Below are 12500 nucleotides of genomic sequence, written 5' to 3' on the forward strand. Positions count from 1 at the left end.
CCGGGAAAAGACAGTAGTCTGGAGCCGAGAAGAGGAAGAAAGTATTAGATGAATCGTGTGCATCACTTTCAGGTAATAACAAGTAAATTAGTGAGGCTAGCTAACGTTTAAACTTCGCCACAACTGCTATGCATTGTGCTTTAGACGGGACATGCTCCATGAACTTTCACGTTTGCCCCTCATCCCCATGTTGCTGATAATTTCACAAACTCAATTATTGTTATTAACTCGTGCATTACTTTACAATTCTGTTTGCACACCAGCTACATACACAATTATTCCACTGTATCTTTTATTTATCATTATATAGTTATTGTGTTATATAATTATATATTATATCATTCTTTGCAAACTGCAGTTAGCATTGTTTATTGTTTTGTCTATTTCTACATTTCTTATTGCTGCTGTTGTTATTGCTTGTATCACTGCATTGACAATAAAGTCTCTTTAGTCTTTTTACAATAACAAAACTGACGAATATTCTGTGATTTCTGAAAGATCAATAATATAAAATGAGTCAAATTACTGTAAGTCACATGCCAGAAACCATTTTTATTGCATGAAGTCAATAACAATAATTTTTTTCCTGAATGTTAAAGTTTTTGTTCAAAAATAAACTAATTAATTCTTAAAAACACAACTGTCTTTGATTTATACTGAAAGAAAGGGTCAGCTTTTGTCACCATAGATTACAGTGCAGATTAAATCCACATTTTGATTGTAGTTTGTAAACATTATGAAGTGCTTGACCTGCCTATTGTTTTAATAGTATGTCATGAGTTTTTCTTTAAATGACTGTTTTCTTCTGTATTGTACATGGAGGTCAATGCCAACATTTGTTCCAAAAGAAGATGAGGCGGCCTGATCCAGCACTGCTCCAGAGACACCAGCAGCTGCACAGGTACAGACACAGAATGCTGCACTGAGGACCGTCAATCTCTACAGGTACAGAGAGAGCTTTATTCCTTACCTTTTGTAAATGTTTGAAATTAGGAATGTGTTTTGTTTGTGTGATTTTGCTCCTCTGTGGGGGCACCACAGTAAAATTTAGCATAGGGCACCCTTCTGGCCAGCAGCAGCCCTGCTCATTAGCATGTTGACTTGAGGAAAAGTAAATCTGGAACTATGTTCAAGAAATAAATAAACGTTTCAAGGGGGAAATAAACTTTTACTTTTCCCCCCAACATTTGTGTAATTTTATATACATTTATTTATTTGCATATGGGGAAAAGTCTATGGCAGGGTATTGGAGAGGAGGATCCGGCCAATGGTTCACCCTACACTGTTAGACATTTCTGTAAATTACACAGTTATTTACTGTATTTCACCCAGTGTAATACTGCAAATTCCTTTTACGGTAAATAACTGTATTTACCGTTGCATTATGGGAATTTAGTGTGACGTTGAACAACATATACAGCGATGTACTGTATTTGTAAAAATTCGTGTATTATACTGTATTTTCCACAACTGCTTCAACGCCACCTTGCGGCGATTATACTACTCTGCACCACATTTTGCCTGAGGACCCTGGAGCAATTCTGGAGGACAATTTATTAGTGTGCCTGAAGAACATACTGGATTTAACAAACTTTACTCTGGTAAGCTGAGGCAGTGTTTCATTTTACAGAATGTTTTGTGGACGAGAATAGATCAAAGTAAAGTATAAAGTTGGCTATTATTATTTTCTCTGGCTTGGCGTTATTTCACCCATTTGAGAAATATATCATCTATTAAGATGTTACCTTTATTTAATTTATTACATTAACACTACTATTACTTTAAATAAGACTGTTTATGACTATTAGCCATTGTTCTCGTCATATCTTTTTATTTATTTACATAGGAATCGGTGTTGCAGCGGGTTTTGATTTAGGAGGGAACCAGAGGTATGCAGACAGTTTTGGAGGACACTTAGCACGAGACAACGGTCCGGCAGAGAGTGTTTTCCCCCAGAAGAATATGAATGAAAGACCATCAAATAATCCAGGTAAAAGCGCGTCTGTCTGTGCTGACAACACTCGACATTGATTTGAGCACCTCTATTAGCATTTGTTTGCTCGGCAACATTAGCTGAAGCGATCTTAAAATGGTAATGTTAACTGTTAGCTAAACTGAGCTAAGTTTATACTGAATTGGACTCAAACTCATTTTAACGTGCAACGTTTAACTTATATTGATTTATACTATATATATATTAGATGTTGTGAACTTATTTTTCTCTGGTTTAGAGTAACTTATAACGTTAGCTTGAGAAAATAACATCGCGACGTAACCTATAAGAACGTTAACGTAAATCTATAACGTTACAATATGCATAGAGGTAAAGTTGGTTTTATATTCGCACATTCGTTCATTTAGAAGACTCTAACGTTATACTGTTTACCATGTTACTTTGAATATTCGATCAAAATTAGCATGCCAGTATGACTTGAAATCAACATTAACACTGTTTATTTGACCGTGAGCATGTTGTACTTTGATAGTCATTAGCTGCTAAAATGATTTCACTATTTAGAGTTTGCAAATAATACTTTTATGAAATTAAATTATTAAGGGGGAAGTCTGAATCTGCTAATATAAAACCAACTTTACCTCTATGCATTATGCTAATAACCACCTTTTTGCTATTTATTGTTTGCTAATTATTTTTTTATCACAACTCTTGACATTTGGTTTAACATAATTGTTACCATTATATTTTTTTCTGTTTAGATATGGCACGAGCACAGCACCAGGTTTTGTCTGAAGAAACAAACAGCATTTCGGAGGAACATCTTGATCCTTATGCTTAAAAAATAAGCAAGACCAGTAAGCAACCAAGGTAAGCAAATAAAAAAAAAAGTTGTGTGGAGGTTGTGGATTGTAGCATGGTATTCTTATCTGTATTTTTGGCTTTTTTATGGTCTCAATATAGAATACTGGGAGCCTCATACAACAGTAAGTACTGTACATCTATTTGTTTCTCAATATAGTAACGTTACTTTTAATACAAAATGTGTCACATGTTTAGTTGCTAGCTAAATAAAAAAATCTTTTTCCCTTTTTTATTAAACCATTTAGTAGGTTTTTTTTCATCTTTGTTTATAATATTTTTGAGCAGATTGAGGTCTGTCATGGGTCAGACATTTCAAAATACAATAATTAGTATTGGGATACATGCATTTGTCTATGTATTAAATGTCTTTTTCCCCATTTCATGTTGCCTAAATATTTTGTAATATTAAATAATAAATATTATTATATTAAATAAAATAATAAAATTTTTTGTATAAATAATTCCAGAGGATGAAACAAAATGCACAGCAACAACCAGAGTGAGCCAGAAGAAGGCAGGAGAAGTAGTGAAGAGAATGACAACCATGAACAACAGTGAGTTATCCTTCTTTCACCAGCTAACTGAGAACTTGGATTAGGTGAGACACTCTCAATAATTGTATCAGTATTCAGTCTGTTTTAGTTTATTAGGAATACATAAAACAAATAGTCTAATCTGTCCTGCTGTGAATCAACCCATCACAAATGCTTCAATGTTTTTGTAAAACCTTGTTAGGGAAAAAATAAACAGGACATTCTGGTTAGTTATCTTTTAAACATGGTAGTGAGCAGGTTATGAGCAGGAGCCAGTTGCTCAGTACCAGCTGAAAACTAGCCCAACCTAGCTGCCATGCTTCAAAATAATTAACCAGTATATGATTTATTTTTTTTTTAAACAAGCTTCTTCTATGCTTATGTTAGTCTGTTTGTCCTTATCCAGAGTTCTTCATAATCCTGGACTGGGCCAAATCCTGACCAGATGCTGTGGTGGTCATGGAGGAGTGAATCCTAAAAGACACACGTGATCAATGACTTCCGCATTGATTCAATGGGCCAGCCTGACCACCCGCTTTTGAACTTTCAAGCCTCCGGTGCCTAGACTGCGGCCTTGCACAAGTTTGGCTAGAGGAGAACTGGTCGTGCCCAACTGAGCCTGGTTTCACTCAAGGGCTTTTATTATACACTTTCGTCAGTTGGTGAAGTTTCTTACATGCCACTGTCGCCACTGGATCGCTTGGCTACGATTGGTGGATCGGTGGATTTGCTCTTCAGTGTTTGGACTTTCAGCAGTGACATTTACTGCTTCAATTCTGAAAACTGGACTGAAGCAGCTTCAATTTATAAGAACTTCTATGTTAAGCTGCTTTGACATCATTGATCTACATTGTAAAAGTGCAATAGAAATAAAGATGAATTGCATTTGAACATGTGAATTCAGACCTTGTTGAGCATTTGACACCAGAATTAGTAATATTTTAAAGTTGTGTTGTTTCTGAGTCGGCTAATAGTTACAAATATTTATTTTTCCAACAATATGCAATTCAGAAGTTTAAATTTTTATTGTACATGTATGTTTTAGTGCTTTGTGTGATTTATTTATTTTTAATGTGTTGATTTTATTGCTTAATGTAATTTTCACACATTTTCCTTAAATGCTTTAAGCATTATTAATGTTTTAAAGAATGGAATATTTTGTAATTGTGTCTGGTTTAATGTCAGTAGTACTTAGTACAATTGGGTTTTTTTTTTCTCAACAATATGCAGGTCAGACACTTAAATTAGTTTTGTACATGTATGTTCATGTGCTTTGTCATTTTCAATGTTTTTTTTTCTTAAAATAAAATATTTTGAATGATTGAAATGTAATGTTTTTACACATTTTTAAGCTTGTTTTAAGCATCTCCAATGTTTTAAATAAAGAGTGTTTATTTTGTTAATATTTTGTAATTGTGTCTTTTTTAGGTCTATAGTATTAAAATAATATTAATAAAATTATATTATAAAATATTTAGGACAAAATTAAAAGGTTTACAGTAGCTAACTGTTAACTTAGGTTTTTACAGTAGTTAACCATTTTCAGACACTACAGTAACATGCTGTAAACGGATTTACAGTTGTATACTGTAAATCTAAAATACAGTAACTTACTGGCAACAGTGTTGCCAGTAAGTTACTGTAAAAACCCTTTGAAATGTCTAACAGTGTAGGATCCAGGAGGAACAATGCTCTTACCCCTCATGCCACTGCTGTTCTCGTTCATAGCTTTGTCACATCTCATTTAGATTACTGCAACTCTCTTCTCTTTGGTCTCACTCATAAATCTCTCCGTAAGCTTTAGTTGGTCCAGAACTCAGCTGCCCGTATCATCACCAGAACCCCTTCTTCTCATCACATCACCCCTGTCCTGCAGCAGCTTCATTGTTTGCCTGTTCATTTTCAAATTGACTTTAAAATCTTGATGTTAACATTCAAAGCCATCCACAATCTCGCCCCTCCATATTTGTCTGCCCTCATCCACATTTCTGTTCCTTCTCGCACCCTGCGATCTTCTTCCTCCCTCCACTTGTCTGTTCTCTCTTCTCGCCTTTCAACTATGGGCAACAGAGCATTTAGCCGCTCTGCTCCGCGACTCACTACCACCTGCCATCAGAAACATTGACTCCCTTACACTGTTCAAATCAAGACTCAAAACCCACTTATTTAAGATGGCTTTTAATACTTAATTTTATTTGCACTATTGCTGTGAATATTTTATTATTTCTCTTGTTGTTTTATTGCTCTTGTTGATTGTACGGTGTCCTTGAGTTGCTCGAAAGGAGCCTTTAAATAAAATGTATTATTATTATTAATGCGGTTTTCGTCCGGGCCGTGGTACACTGGACCAGCTCTATACCCTCACCAGGGTCCTTGAGTGTTCATATTAGTATGCCCAATCAGTTCCTCAACAGATCGCCAATCAGAGGCGATCTGTTGAGGGCCATCTCGTCCCTGTATGAACAGAGTAGGAGTCTGGTTCACATTGCCGGCAATAGGTCAGATTTGTTTCCAATGCATGTTAGACTTTGGCAGTGCTGCCCTTTGTCACCAATTCTATTCATAATTTATATGGACAGAATTTTAAGGCATCCTTGGGCTGGAGGGGGTCCGGTTCGGGGACCACAGGATTTCATCTCTGTTATTCACAGACAATGTTGTTCTGTTGGCTTCATCCAACATGGACCTTCAGCATGCACTGGGGCGGTTTGCTGCCGAGTGTGACGCGGCTGGGTTGAGAATCAGCACCTCCAAGTCCGAGGCCATGGTGCTCCACCGGAAAAAGGTGGGTTGAAGGAAAGTCCTTACCCCAGGTGGAGGAGTTTAAGTATCTCAGGGTTTTGTTCACAAGTGAGGGAAGGATGGAACGTGAGATTGACAGGCGGATTGGTGCAGTGGCAGCAGTAATATGGTCGATGTACCGGTTCGTTGTGGTGAAGAAGGAGCTGAGCACAAAGCAAAGCTCTCAATTTGCCGGTTAATCTACTCTCACCTATGGTCATGAGCTTTTGGTCATGACCGAAAGGACAAGATCCGGATACAAGCGGCCGAAATGAGTTTTCTTTAAAGGGTGGCAGGGTGCACTCTTATGGATAGGGTGAAGAGCTCTGACATCCGGGAGGAGCTCGGAGTAGATAGAGCCACTGCTCCTCCACATCGACAGAAGTCAGTTGAGGTGGCTCGGGCATCTGTTTAGGATGCCTCCTGGATCCCCACTGAGGAGCTGAAGGAAGTGTTTTGGGAGAGGGAAGTCTGGGGTTCTCTCCTAAGATGCTGCCCCCGCGACCCGGCCCCGGAAAAGCGGCAGAATGAATAAATGTATATATGAGTGTGTATTAGGGATGCTCATTTCGGTTAATTTTGCTAACCGACAACCGCCGCTTATTAATCGGTTATTAGCGGTTAACTGGTCAGATTACTATTAATTTTATATTAAACAAATTGATGTGTCTATTTTGTCTCTGACACATTAAATATTGCATAAAATACTGATTTATTTTTAAATGCTAGCATATTAATAATAGAACAATACAACAGAGCATTTTCACGCACATGCAGTGTTAAGCACAGAAGAGCAGAATAAACTAAATAAAATGAATAAAATAAATAGGACTGCCCTGAATTATTTCCTCTTAAATAATCAATTTATATTACAAATCGGGCAATACTGATTCTTTTTAATAACCGGCATAGGCTGTTTTTTTCCAATCATTTTGTCTTCCGTCAAATAAAAATAGCTGACTTCCTCAAATCGCTCGCTCCATGGAAAATATGCATTTATTTAATGCCCCGCTTGTATTATTATAATCACAAAACCTTTTACATTTTTAATAGAAATCATTATTTTAAAGATTATGTCTTTCTATGGTTTCCTTTCTCTCCATCACGGCTCAAGTGCGCGCGCTGCGTGATGAAAAGACAACAAAAACGCGCGTTGACACATGTTGACTTTTTGTAAACAGTTTTGTTGTTTAAATATGATATTGCATTAATGTGCATACATGCTTTATAAGCTGTAAAATAAAAGGTAAAGCCTATTTGTTGCGTTTATGACGCAGATCCAGGTCAACATCAGCGCTTTTTTTGGCATCAACACGTTTGTAAAACAGCAATATTCTTCTTCCATTTTGCTTCTTTGGCAAATGTGTCTGTAGGCACGGGTTATACGTTATCGTCCCGCAAGTTAAATATGTCTTGCAGTTGAACAAGTGGCCGACCACAGCTAACGTGCTTTTTTTTTTCATTCCAAAAAAGCGAGGCGCACCTCACTGCCTTTATGTTGACAAGGAAAAAAGAAGAGAAGAAAGCGCGGTCCTCTTATGAAGCGACTGAATCAGCTGGGTATCGATTGTGCAAAAGTGTTGCTGTATATGTTGTTAAAATTGTAATATTTAATAATATTATGATATTCTAGATTTTTAGATGCGCTGGGGATGCGCTGGGTTGGGTTTTTGTTAACCTGAGAACGTTCTAAGCTTTCGGTCAGTTGAATGACTTAGGAGTGAAGGTGTGTGATCTTGTTGACTGTTGTATGTATTGTATCTTCAGCTGGAATCAGAGGGATTGCTGTGCCGGGTTCTGTCAGGAGCGCTGGGTCTCTCTCTGGTCCTCTCCTTCATTCTGGTTCCTCTTCAGAGTTGAGCCTGCGGCATTTTTATGTTCAGAATTATACAATTTTGACATCAGTCAGAAACAATAACCGGGCAAGTGCATAGATATTTAGAATCTTTAAGAATTCCTGTATTCAGTATCTCACAGAACGTAGTATTTAACATGTGTTCCCAAGGGACAACACTATTGACCTTATGCTGCAGTGCTCATTTTTGCAATTGTTTTAGAACTTCAGATTTAATTGCCTATAGGAGAAATAACTAATGGCAGAAAATGGTCTAACTACTTGCTCTACAAACAACCGTGTTCATGACTGTACATAAAAAGTGGAATAAAATAATAAGAAAACATCAGAACATCAAGCAGCATAACAAGCTGTTTATAACCTCTAAAAATCTATCTAAGTGAAAGAAGTCTCCAGCCAAATAGATTCATTTGGTGGCGGCCGCCCATACATGAAGAATGGCAGTAAAATATTCAACATTTTTTTATTCTGTCTTTTATTTTTATATGTGGAAATTTATTTTTGTGACCTAGGCATACATTTGTCATTTGATCAAGGAATCACAACTCTTTCATGAGTTATTTAATATTTTGGTTTGATGTTATCTTTAATGATGCTGATAACAATGAATTGACTTTATTTATAACCATCCCAATTAAATACAGTAGACCAATAAGAAAGAAGAAATAAGAGACCAATGAGTCAGTTTGTCTGGATTTATTAAGCATGTTATTCCAAAAAGGTCTGATAACATTTCTTCAAAATTTCAAATAAAAATAATGTCTTTTAGAGCATTTTTTGAGAAAATGGCAACTGTCATAAACAATAATGCTGACTGAAAATCAAGGTCGGTAAATTGACATCTTAACACCTCTAGAGACAGGACCATGTCTAAAAACTTGATACTATCTTGTTATTTTAGCAAAAGTTATAGATAAATTATATATATATATATATATATATATATATATATATATATATATATATATATATATATATATATATATTAGTGATGTCAATCGATTAAAAAAATAACTAATTAATCGCACCTTTTTAAAAAAATTTATCGCGATTAATCGCATTTAAAATACTGAAACTTGTAAATTTGGCTATTCAAATGTAAAATTAATGTAAACGCAAGACAAAAACTATTTAAATTCAAAATACAATTGTTTAATAGAATTAAAATTCAAAATATAACTGTTTAATATAATTTTTGTTTAACCTGTAACACAGATTTCTTCATGTAAACAACATACCCACAATAAACTATCAAGATCCTGGCTTGACAGCCATATTTATTACAGAAATTAAAACACAGGCATGTTAATGACATATAAATTTCAAAACAATCAATGCCAATAAAGAAAACATTGATTTCAATGTTGGATTCTAAGTGGACTGCAAAAAAATGCCAAAATACAGGAATTGCAGATATGGAAAATGAAAAATTATAATAATAACCTATAGAATACAAACTTTTGCACTTATTGTAAAGTTTTATTGCTGTGAGTTGAGAACATTAATTATAAAGTAGAAACAATTTTGCTTAATCCTCCTTTACATTCATCCAGTTGCTAAGACTAGGAGTATCCTGCAAGTGCACAGAGACTACCAAATGCCCGCAAATGAATGATAATTTCTCACAAACCGGTCGTTAAATACATTGCACACCCCTCTCCACCGCATCCCTCCTAGCTCTTCAGGTAGCCTATGTCGCGCGCAACTCACCCCCACCGTCCTTCAGGTAAGTCTCGCGCGCACACGCCCCTACTCAGATACGTCGCTCACTCCACCCCTGACACCCCTCAACGGGCCTGACACAGACACACACACAACGCGCTGCAGACGTTTTGGCCCCAACGGCCTTCCATACTGGAGCGACTCCCCTCAGATTCAACACGCATGATCACGTTCATCAAATTTGCTTAAACTAAGCGTCCTAAAGTATTATTGTGTTTTACAAGGATTCTGACACAGCAACGCGAAGCATACGCTTTCGTTGCGTTTAATGAGGAAACACGCTAAACTTGGAGGGCTCATGCTGAAAGGCAGAGTAATGCCCTGACAGCTCGCGACTTCACCAGAGACTTTCTGAGTACATTCACATAAGACACCAATACTCTGATTTTAATATGAAGATTATACTCTTTTTAAAATTCTACTGTGTAGCCTAAGCAGTGATTTTATTACCCTAAAGGAACACAGAGTCACGAAATGCGGAGGATTTTCTTTCTGTTCGCCATGCGGTATGAACTTACAACAGAAGTCGAAAGTTAAAAATGAAACACCTGAAATTGCATGAAACTCTAGATAACCTGTGATGCAACTAATTGTTTTATACTGAAACTTGCCTTCAAAAAGTGTTTCCTTGATCTTACCCACATTTCTTGCATGTTGAACACATGTCCACCACAACAGGAAGTAAAAAAAAAACCCTGCAACTGCGGTAATTCTTTTTAATTATTTAAAATTAATCGCATGCGTTAAGGCACTAATTTTGACAGCGCTAATATATATAGGAGACCCCCCCCCCCCCCCCCCCATTGTGTAAAGCGCTAAATAATTGTAAGGAATTAATATTATTATAGTCCCCCCTTTGATTTTTTTTTCTTTTTTAAATATTTGCCAAATGTCTAAAATTATTAAAATATCTTTGATTTTAACACAATCATTTTTTATAAGGAAAAAACACTATCTATTAAGCTAACTCTTATTAAGTCTCTTCTTTTACATAAGTCTCTTCTGCTCACCAAACCTGCATTTACTCCAAAGAACACCAAAAACAGTCCTATTATTATTATTATTATTATTATTATTATTATTATTATTATTATTATTATTATTATTATACATTTTTTTAAACACTTGAGTACTTTTTTATTTGATGTTAAACATATTCAAATAGCAGTATTTATCTGAGATCAAAAGCTTTTGTAACATCATATTACAATGTTGAATAACTTAAAGTGAATTTTTTTGTCAAAGAACATTGTGAAATGAAAAGTTTTATTTAAAAAGTACACTTTAAATTGAACAAAAGTGAGGATAAAGTCATTTATAATGTCTTACATTTTTAATTCCGACAAATCCAGTTCTTCTAAATATTCTAGTCATCAAAGAAGGCTGAATAAACTCCTCCCTGTAAGTCTGTCCGCTTTGCCCAGCAGGATGTAGATGGACTGAAATCCCACCTGAAAGAAGCAGAGGAACAGGATGCTAAAATACTTAGAAATGGAAATGAATATGGTATCAGCAAGCTATCAGAAAATGAACAGCTGTGATCATTGTAATGTATTTTGTCTCTGCTGTGTAGTCTGTTGTCCAGCGGAGGGTTCCAGAAACTGCGGGATGGCTTTCGAAGGTCGTTTCAGGATGGCCAGCCATTCTGGATCAAGCTCAAGCTTCACGTAGGAGCTTCCTCTGCAATCTGCAATCTGCAATGACAAAACAACTGAATGTACTTCTGGATCTCACTTCATACTGAAACATGCTGGATGACAGAAACAGCAGAATCAATATCTGAAGGAAGAAACTCGTCATGTGAGAGAAACTTGCTGATCTTCAGGGCAGCATTATTCATTATTCTTAGACAAACAGCTTGTTGACACCACAGCCTGCCTGAATATTGTTGCTGACCATGACCATCCTTTTATGACCACAGTGTACCCATCTTCTGATGGCAACTTTCAGCAGGATAACATGCCATGTCATGAAGTGCGAATCATCTCAGACTGGAAACATGTCAGACATGACAATGAGTTCACTGTACTCAAATGGCCTCCAGAGTCACCAGATCTCAATGCAATAGAGCACCTTTGAGATGTGGTGGAATGGGAGATTCGCATCATGGATGTGCAGCTGACAAATCTGCAGCAACTGCTTTCGTGATGCTATCATGTCAATATGGACCAAAATGTCTGATTAAAGTGCCAATTAAAGGCTTTACTGGGTTAATTAGGTTAACTGGGCAAGTTAGGGTAATTAGGCAAGTCATTGTATAACAGTGGTTTGGTCTGTAGACAATCGAAAACAATATTGCTTAAGAAAACTAGTAATATTGATCCAAAGTGTTTTTTTTTTACCCAGAAAAAAAAGGAAATACTGTGATAAATTCCTTCTTAATAAACATCATTTGAATAAGAAAAGAAATGTACAGGAGGGCTAATAATTTTGACTTCATATTACAATGATTGTCACTACATAAGCCATGTAGTGTGTGAAACAGGCTCAATCCAAGGTAACTAAAAGTTTTCGTTTGTCAACAGCACAGAGTGACAGTGAAGGAGGACCCACCTGGTGCTGCATCAGTGTTGAGTCGAGTGCAGGTGAGCAGAGATCCAGTATCTGGACTGCAAGTGCTCTAGAAGCTCAGCAGAAGCAGCAGGGCTTCCCAAAGTACTGCTCTTCACTTCCTGTCTGAGGAGCTTCTTCCTGCGCACAAGAGCATTCATGTTACTGTACTGATAAATGCCTCAAGAATAATCATGCAGCAGGAAGAGGAAATTGGGCATCTACATCTGGAGAAATTCAG

General features: G+C 36.4%; 2 long non-coding RNA genes across 6 annotated transcripts in view; both read left to right on the plus strand.

Moving 5' to 3' along the window:
* LOC137490293 (uncharacterized) overlaps positions 1-12500 on the plus strand; it is a 13861-nt gene that overhangs the window by 745 nt on the left and 616 nt on the right. The window contains exons 1-4 of one of the 5 annotated variants that reach the window (XR_012383403.1): positions 1-72; positions 823-945; positions 1233-1284; positions 5025-5664. The exon at positions 1-72 is cut by the window's left edge and continues 745 nt beyond it. This is a non-coding gene — a long non-coding RNA (uncharacterized lncRNA). Of the gene's footprint in view, positions 73-822; positions 946-1232; positions 1285-5024; positions 5665-6002; positions 6137-11282 lie in introns of those variants that run through there. The other 4 variants (XR_012383404.1, XR_012383402.1, XR_012383405.1 and 1 more) reach the window with 4 other exon arrangements.
* LOC141375403 (uncharacterized) lies at positions 1938-4754 on the plus strand. The gene is made up of 5 exons (XR_012383400.1): positions 1938-1990; positions 2716-2824; positions 2918-2940; positions 3286-3372; positions 3758-4754. It is a non-coding gene; the product is annotated as an uncharacterized lncRNA (long non-coding RNA).

This window comes from Danio rerio, chromosome 7 (genome assembly GCF_049306965.1).
Source record: "Danio rerio strain Tuebingen ecotype United States chromosome 7, GRCz12tu, whole genome shotgun sequence".
In the NCBI taxonomy this organism is placed as follows: Eukaryota; Metazoa; Chordata; class Actinopteri; order Cypriniformes; family Danionidae; genus Danio; species Danio rerio.